This window comes from Pipistrellus hanaki (assembly GCF_964339955.1).
Source record: "Pipistrellus hanaki genome assembly, chromosome: 9".
In the NCBI taxonomy this organism is placed as follows: Eukaryota; Metazoa; Chordata; class Mammalia; order Chiroptera; family Vespertilionidae; genus Pipistrellus; species Pipistrellus hanaki.
The window spans coordinates 45,940,306-45,949,439 of NC_140511.1; positions in this window are offsets into that span (position 1 = coordinate 45,940,306).

Sequence of the window (9,134 nt, forward strand, 5' to 3'; positions counted from 1 at the left end):
TAAAAATAGAATCCCAGCTGGTCTGAGGAGCTGAAGGCAAGATATTGGGCCTTTATCTCTCATGCCAATTTCTCCTGGATGGGGGTGGAGAAAGACGCAGGGTTTGCCATAGGGGTCACAGCCCTCATACCCTCCCACCTCCATCTAAAAGAAATGCAGCCTTGACGAGGGTCAGCCCCTTCAGCTGGGGCCGGGGCTCCTATTGACCACCAGACGGCAGTGGGGAGCCCAAGAGGAAGAGCTGTGGAAAGGGCTGGCCTAGAACCCAGCACACTATGCAGCCCTGTAGTCTACTGATTACTTATGTATTCACTCTGTGCTCTCTCTAGTTACTAAAAGTGGAATCCCAGGAGCCTTCCCATCTTTTGAAATGTGACAAAATATTCCAGGTCAGGATTTAATATCAATGCCTCCATAAAGTCCTGCTTGGCCTTCCTAATAACAAAGCTCATGTGCTCATACAGTTCTGACTACCTTCTCTCGTCTATCGAAGTTATTCGTGTCCCTGCCTGATTTCCCATTGTGGAGTGGGAGAAGCCTGAAGTCACAGGAAGATGACTGAGCCTAGATCTAGATGGTGAGGTGAAGGAAGGCTTGGGGATGAAATATGTTTCTCAGGGCTATATGACAGGTGTTTTGTACACACAGTTTATCTTATTCTCAGAGCTCTTCAGAAGAACATTTCTCTTCATTTGACAGAAAAGGAACGTGAAGCTGAGAAATTTAGGTCCTGCCAAAACCAGTTTGGCTAAGTGGATAGAGCATCGGTCTGCGGACTGAGGGGCCCCGGGTTTGATTACAGTCAAGGGCATGTACATTGATTGCAGGCACATCCCCAGTGGGGGAGAGTGGGGGGGGGGGAGGGGATGCAGGAGGCAGCTGGTCGATGTGTCTCTCTCATTGATGTTTCTAGCTCTCTCTATCTCTCTCTCTTCCTCTCTGTAAAAAATCAATAAAATATATTTTTTAAAAGAAATTTAGGTCCTGCAGCTAGGATGGAAGCAAGAACTAAGCCCGGGTATCTGCCTCCGAAGCTTTTTCTCTTTCCATTCTGCTGTATTGCCTTTCTTCAAGCCTTGAAGACCTGGGCAGGTTCCAGTAGTCCTGTCTTTTAAAAGTTGTGTGATTAAACAAGAGAGAGGTCTCAAATAAATAAAATCCGAAATGAAAGTGGAGGATTAACCACTGACACCACAGAAATACAAAGGATTGTAAGAAAATACTATGAGCAACTATATGTCAACAAGCTGGACAACATGGATAAAATAGACAAATTCCTAGAAAAATACAATCTCCCAAAACTGAATCAGGAAGAATAAAAAAAAAATCTGAATGTGCCAATAACAACTGATGAAATAGAAGCAGTAATAATAAAACAAAAACAGCAACAAAAAACTCCCACCAAACAAAAGCTCAGGTCCTAATGGCTTCACGGGGGAAGTTGTACCAAACATTCAAAGGGTGCCGAAACCAGTTTAGCTCAGTGGATAGAGCATTGGCCTGCGGACTGAAAGGTCCCAGGTTAGATGCTGGTCAAGGGCATGTACCTTGGTTGTCGGCACATCCCCAGTAGGGGGTGTGCAAGAGGCAGCTGATCAATGACTCTCACCCATCGATGTTTCTAACTCTCTATCTCTCTCCCTTCTTCTCTGTACAAAATCAATAAAATATATTTTTTAAAAAAAAACCTGAATTTTTTTTAAAAATTAACAAAGAAGAACTAACACTATATTCCTCAAACTATTTCAGAAAATCCAAGAGGAAGTTACACTTCTAAATTCTTTTATAATGCCATCATTATCCTAATTCCAAAACCAGATAAAGACACTACAAAGAAAGAGAACTATAGGCCACTATCCCTGATGAACATAGATGCTAAAATCCTTAACAAAATATTAGCAAATCACATCCAGCAATATATTAAAAAGATCACACACTATGATCAAGTGGGATTTATTCCAGGGACGCATGGCTGGTACAATAGTCACAAATCAATAAACGTGATGCATCACATAAACAAATTGAAAGACAAAAATCACATGAACATATCGATACATGCAGAAAAAGCATTTGACAAATTTCAACACCCATTTTTGATAAAAACTCTGCAAAGTGGGACTAGAGGGAGCACATCTCAACATGATAAAGGCCATAGATGACAAACCTATAGCCAACATCATACTTAATGGGCAAAAACTAAAACCATTTCCCCTAAGAATGGGAGCAAGAGAGGGATGTCACTTTCACCACTCCTGCTCGACATAGTACTATAAGTGCTAGCCATAACAATCAGACAAGAAGAAATAAAAGGCATCCAAATTGGTATTCACTCTTGTCCTGTCCCTGGCATAGAGCTCCTAAATCCTTGGAATTTTCTGTGTGAAGAGCCACAAAAGTGTCTTTTATTTGTTAATGACATGTCCTTTGGAAAGCCTTTAGGTCACCTAAGAATGGCAACTAGTCAGTAAGGAAACCAACCAGTGATTAGTGGGTTAGGACTTTCAATCTCTCTCTTGGTGGGGTAGGGGGGTGGTGGGGGAGAGAAGCTGGAGTTGGGAGTTCAAGCACTATGACAAATGATTTAACCAAGCATTCCTATGTAATGAAGCTTCCCTAAAAATCCAAAAGGACAGAGTTGGAGAGCTTACTGGTAGATGAACACATGCAGATTTGGGGAAGAGGGCATGGAAGCTCCCTACCCCTTTCACCATACTTTGCACTATGCAACTCCACAAGAGTAAGTTTCTTGGCTAAGTCTCAGAAACTCTGGCTAATATGGAGGCAAACAGGCTGGCAGAGGAGGGCAGTTAGGGGCAAACAGGGTGGCAGGGGAGCAGTTAGGCATCAATCAGGCTGGCAGGGAGTGGTTAGGGGGTTATCAGGCTGGCAGGCAAAAGTGGTTAGAGGCAATCAAGAAGGCAGACAGGTGAGCAGTTGGGAGCCAGCAGTCCTGGATTGTGAGAGGGATGTCTGACTGCCCATTCAGGCCCGATCCTACCGGGGTCCCAGATTGGAGGGGGTGCAGGCTGGGCAGAGGGACACTCCCCCCTCCCCATGCACAAATTCTGTGCACTGGGCCTCTAATAGTATAATAACTATGTTTGGTATTAGATGAGTACTAGATTTACCAGGGTGATCACTTCATAAGCTATATAAATGTCTAAACACTATGTTGTACATCTGAAACTACTTAATATTGTGACAACTGTAATAGTAAAAAAAATCAAAACAATCCCTTTAAAGTCAGTTAAGGCATCAGGGCAATGCTCAGTGTGTTGCCAGAGTGGTAACACGAAATGGAGACACATTATCCATTTTGGCCAAGGACAAATGAGGAAATCCCAGTCCCTAACATCCTCTCACTTTCAATCATATTGCAAACACTGGAGGGGAGGCGAAGGGTACTGTAGTTTTAGTGAGGCCTAAAAGGAGAGCCAAATATTATGCCTAGTGTCAAAGTATAACCTTTGCTGGGAAGTGCCCCAGGCCTCTGCTTGCCTTTTCTACTGAATTATCCAGCACAGATGGGCTGCTTTAGGAGGTGAATTGGACCTTTAAGGGAGCAAATGCTGCTGGTGCTGGTAGGGGTACAATTTCACTATCTGCATAGTCAGTGCACTCCTCAAGTAATCACTTTGATTATAACAATTACAATTTAATCACTATAAAATCGGTTATTTTATATAGGGAGCATGGGCAAGGGGGATGCTCCCACGGATGGGTACTGGGTCCCCATCATCTGATCTTCGCCTGTCATCATTCCTCTCAAGATCAGGCGTGCAGGAGAGAGCCACCTAAGCCAGGTCAGGAGGAGATGCAAAGATGCGAAGTGTAATGAGTCCAAGGCCCAAGGCGGTTCAGCGCAAGGCCCTGCGGGGCACAGCCCGCGGCACTTTGGGTTCCTCTAGGTACCCATCTGTAGGTCACCTTTCCTCGGTAAACCCCAGGGAAATCAGATTCGCGTGTTTCTCTCACGCTGCTGCAGCACCACCCTTAGCTGGCCCCGCCCCCGCCGCCTGGGCCTCAAGTGAAAGCTCTGAACTTCCAACATCTGCTGGTGAGAACCCGAACCCTGCACCACCTAAACGGCTGAGACCAGAAACGGCTGGGATGAGAGGAGGGGAGGAGGCTGAGCAAGGGGGTCCCTGGCTGGAAGGGGCTTTCAGGACAGAGCGGAGCGGGAGGGAGGGAGGAGGAAGTGCAGAGAAGAGTGCTGAGGCCCCAGGAGGGTGAGCAGCAGGGGAGACGATGGTGCCCAGAATGGGACTCAGTGGGGACAGACAGGGGCCAAGGGTAGCGGGGTTGGGTAAGGGAACAAATAGGCAAAAGGAAGGCAGAGGAGAGTGGAAGAGAGGATGGAAAGTTGCCTTGGGGAAAGACAGGACTGAGCAGGAGAGCCAGGGCGCCCTCTGACTGCAGCATTGCGGGCCCCTCACCAGGGACAGGAAAAGGCATGTCGCTGTGGAGCCCAGAAGTGGCCGCCTGGGTAAGCCTTGATGCTAATAGGTTTCGGTGGCTCTGCAGTGCTCTGCAGAACGTAGAGGACACTGCAGTGACTGCTGGGCTGGGCTGTGACTGTGGTAATCTGGCAACATGCAAATATCTGTGACCATCCTGACTCCCAGCCGCATAACAACCCTTTCTGAGTGCTTTCCCTCGTTCTAATCTGATCTCTGCAACAACACTGGTGATGCGTAAAAATTAAAAAAGCTCCGGTAATACCTTCAGGCAGTTGAATTTTACGAGCAGAGAAGTTAAGTCGTAAGTGAAATGACCTGCCCAAAATCATACATCAAGGCTGTTTGTGGATCTTATTAAAGTGTGTACTGGCTTAGACTGGAATAAAAAATAACTAGAGCAGGCAATGACTCTGTGACACAGAGCCCACAAAAAAATGTCTCCAGACTCAAAAATCATTCCCTTCTTATCCATAAAATCCAGGAAGGCAGCTGCATTTCACCCTGGTCCTTGGGTCTCCAAATCCCTCTGCAGCATCTCTGAGAGACCTCCTTGTGGCGCTCTCTACGAGGCATGCCTTGAACTCAAAATAACAGTCATTTCAGAAATTGGGAGCTGCCTTCATTGGTCCAGGCTGCTGTGCCAGAATACCATAGACTGGACAGTTTATCAGCAACATACATTTATTTCTCACAGTTCTGCAGGTTGGGAAGTCCAAGATCAAGGTGATGGCACGTTTGATGCCTGGTGAGGACCGGCTTCATACACGGCCACCTTTTTGCTGTAAGGGAGACAAGGGGGCCTTTTCTGGCCTCTTTTATAAAAGGGCATTAATCTGCCCACGTAACCTAATCTCCACCCAGAGGCCCCATCTAGAGGGTTAGGTTTCAGCACAAACATTTCGGAATGGAGGGGAGACGCCAGTACGCAGACCAGGCAGAGCTGGAAAGCACTCACTGCTTAGGTGGCGTTCAGTGTGCCCAGGTGACATGATCACTCCTTTGTTCTCCAGGAGTGAGGTGATGCTCGCTACAGCCTTCTCATCTCTCAGTCTGGCTTACCGGCCCTCCTTTATTATGTTAGAGTGTGTGTAACCTTTCTTGTCATCCATGTCGCTTAGGGGTTCACTTAATCTATTGATGCTGAGCCCCAAGGGAGGATGCGGGTGTTGGAATAGTGAGTAGGAACTAGCTACGGAGAGGTCTAAGGGAAGAACTTTCCAAGCAGATGGAATAGGGAGGGAAAGGCTCCAGAGCAGGGATAACCTTCCCAATTTCTGTAACCAGATGTTCCCCGAGGCTGGAGCACATAACCAGGAAGTGAAGTGACATGAAATGAAGTCCGACAGAGAGGAGGGCAAAGGTCCACACTCCGTGGGGAGGAGGGGGCTTGCAGGCTGAGGAATGAAATCTGGGCAGTGGTGGGCTGTCAATAGGGATGCATGTCCTCTTTGGGGCCCCAGTTTAATACCACAAGACAGCAGACGGTTGAGACAACCTGGCTGGGCCTCCTAAATGACGAAGGCTGATAGAGATGATGCAGGGTGAACAAAAAATATATATATATAAAGTCCACTAGTTTGTGACATACATTGTCAGTGACTTGAGAAACCTTATTAGGAGCCATGCTGACCTTTCAAGCCCAGAAAATGAGGGTTTTTGGAGGAAATAGTTGAGACCACAAGCCCTGTTCAAAGCTGCAGGCTGCCTTAAGTGACTCCCTCTGGAGGGCTCTGTGAGGCGTCCACCTCTGAGGATGGAGATGCTCCTTGCCATCGACCTCTCTGTAGACAAAGGGGAAGCTGTTTCTAATTGTCAATCGAAGTCCATTCCTCACTGGCTCAGGGCTCATCTTCTAACATTTATAGTGAGGATATATAAGCAGGATTTTGACAGATTACCTGTTAGGTATGGTTACACTGAAGGTTAAAGTTCTAGAAGGTAAAAATGTACCCAAAATATTGGAATGAAGAACCACCTGGTAGATTTCAGGGTCTTAATGAGGTTCCCACACCATCCCAGCCTTCACAATTTCACTTGAGAGAAAATGATGATACAAAAAAAAACCTCCTCAATATTTGTTTCTGAAGGCTTGTTTTTAAAGTATTCACCCCTTCTGCCTGGGGTTTCTGTCCCGTTGCCACCTTATACCAGGCCATCCGCATGGCTCATCCTGATTATTACAATAACTCATTTCTCTTCCTGCTTCCACGCTTGTATCCTTACACGCTGTTCCTCAAACAGCAGTCTGCGTGAACCTTCTAAACACTAAAGCAGGACTCCTTTTGCCTAGAGGCACTGGGCTAGTGGGCCAACTTGCTTGGATGAACCCTCCGGCAGAAAACAACTTGAAAAAGAAAAACTAGTCAAAGTATAGGAAACCTTTTCTTAAACTCAATGAAGAGATGATAATTCAATAAGGAATTCTCATGCCAAAAAGGGAAGGGAAGACATAGGAGGGGTAAGGAGGCAGGGCAGATGCTTTTGCTCTGAAGGCACTGGCCTTTTCCCCAAATTAGAATCTTGGCTTTGTCAGCGTGCTGAGTCCCAGTGTACAGAGATCAAGCCAGGGGCCAGCAGAGGAGGGAGTCTAATGAGAGGCTGCAGTGAACAGGCTCTGTGGTACCCTCTTCCATTCCTCCCCACATCAAGTTTAGGGGAAGGGACTTATAACTTTAACCAACGGAATGTGATGGAATGTGGTCTCCAAGACCGTTACATTATACAAGCCTCAGTCTTGTTAGTAGACACGTGGCAAGGTGCTTAGGGCAGCTTCTGGCAAGAAATGAAAGCCACAGGTTCAAGCGCCCCTATGAATCCCAGCAAATACTGAATAAGTCAACACCTGGAGTCATCACAGTGAAACTGTAGAAAAGCGTAAAAGCTACTAGCGAACAGGATGCTTTACGTTTAAGAGAGATGCATGATACGTGGGGAGATGCTTAACATTTGTTAAGTGAATAAACCGTCACACTATCTTTGGGAGCTTTCCTGCTTGCTAGCTCTGTGCAGTGTCACTTGAACTCTTTGAAACTCAGTCTCCTGGTCTGCAAAATGTAGATAACACAACCTATTGTGTAAGGACAAGCATCACAGGACACATTGTGTAAGGATTACATTCATGCGAGTTATATTATACATAGAAGACCTAACAGCTCCTACTATTTTGTAGGTGCCTCTGTTCTATACAGATTAGCTCCCAAAATTTAGGTTTCTAGTCTGTTCTACGCACCTTTACTCTCTAATCTAGGTCTCCAGTCCAGGCCTTCCCAGTTCCAAATATCCATCTTGAAATACTTGTATATCTAAAGCATATTCCATTCTTTCCCTTTTTAAATGGCTAGAGGCTTCAGAAGCAGGTCCTATTGCAGTAACACCTGTTCAGCTGGGGGATGGGGTAGTGAACAAGCATCTAGCTTAGGGTGTACCTGATAATTCCCTGACCTAAACCGCACTCAGTAGTGTTTTTCTGAATTTCTGTCATGATGAGAATTACCTGGGGCTTGGTTAGTGATATAGTTTTGGGGTTCTCTTCCCCTGAGCAATATGATTCTTTAGATTAAAGTAGGTTTTAGTTGTTCATGTAGAAAGACATGGAGATTATGATGAAGTAGGTTTTAGTTGTTCATGTGGAAAGACATGGAGGTTATGATGAAGTAGGTTTTAGTTGCTCATGTGGAAAGACATGGAGGTTATAATGATTGCAATGTAGCTTTATTAACAGGGGACAATCTCATTAGAGCTCAAGTGGCAGGCCTTCGTTATTTACACATCCTTGTAGTCTCCTTGCTCGTCTGGCTGACACAGCCTGCCATGACACCCTCCGTGGGTTCAGGCCCTTAGGGGACACACGTGTGATGCTTCAGCCATTACCTACTTCTCTGCTTCTAATCCCGTAATCGCCCCTCACCAGAATTTTATTGCTGGGTATCACCAGTAACGTCTCATGTATGCTCTCTCGTGTGCCTGCTTCAGTCGTTCTGCAGAGGTTCTGTTGATTGTAGAATCCCTAATCATAAAAAAAAAAAACAGTATAAATGGTAGATTTCAAAGGAATGTGGAAATCATCTGCACTTATAACGTCAGATATATCTAAAATATTTCCATATATTTTAATATTCAATTATATCTGAATAATTATGGAGGGGAAGTGAATATAATGCACCTACTTTGTTGGCAGGTGCACACACTCGCGGTGCTTAGAAATTCACAGCACAGCTTGCATTCAGTTACACGTGTGCATGGCCCTTGAAGATAACTCTCTTCTCTGCCTTAACTTGAATCAGAAATTGGTCTGAGGGCATTACTGCTCTCAGCAGAGAGGTTGGAAGGACTCCAGTTGGTGTCCCCCTGCCACTCCAATGTGCAGTCTAGATTTCACCCAGAGGCTCTTTGGCATGCTTTCTGGGATGCAAGTCCCACCAAGTACCCAGAACTGCCATGTGAGGAAGTTTTGGGAACTCATTGCATCTGCTGTATAGTTTGATTTCTCCATGGTCTGACTGGCTACGTGAGTCAGCACTGATATTTCTTCCCTCCTCTGATAAACAGTCTGATGAATCCCAGAGATCATTCCAAATCTGGAACCAATGCTAGAGGACCGTCAAAAAAGCACGAAATCTTGCTGATATTTTCCTGCCTGGATGCTGTATCCTCCGTGGTTGACAAGTCTCCCAG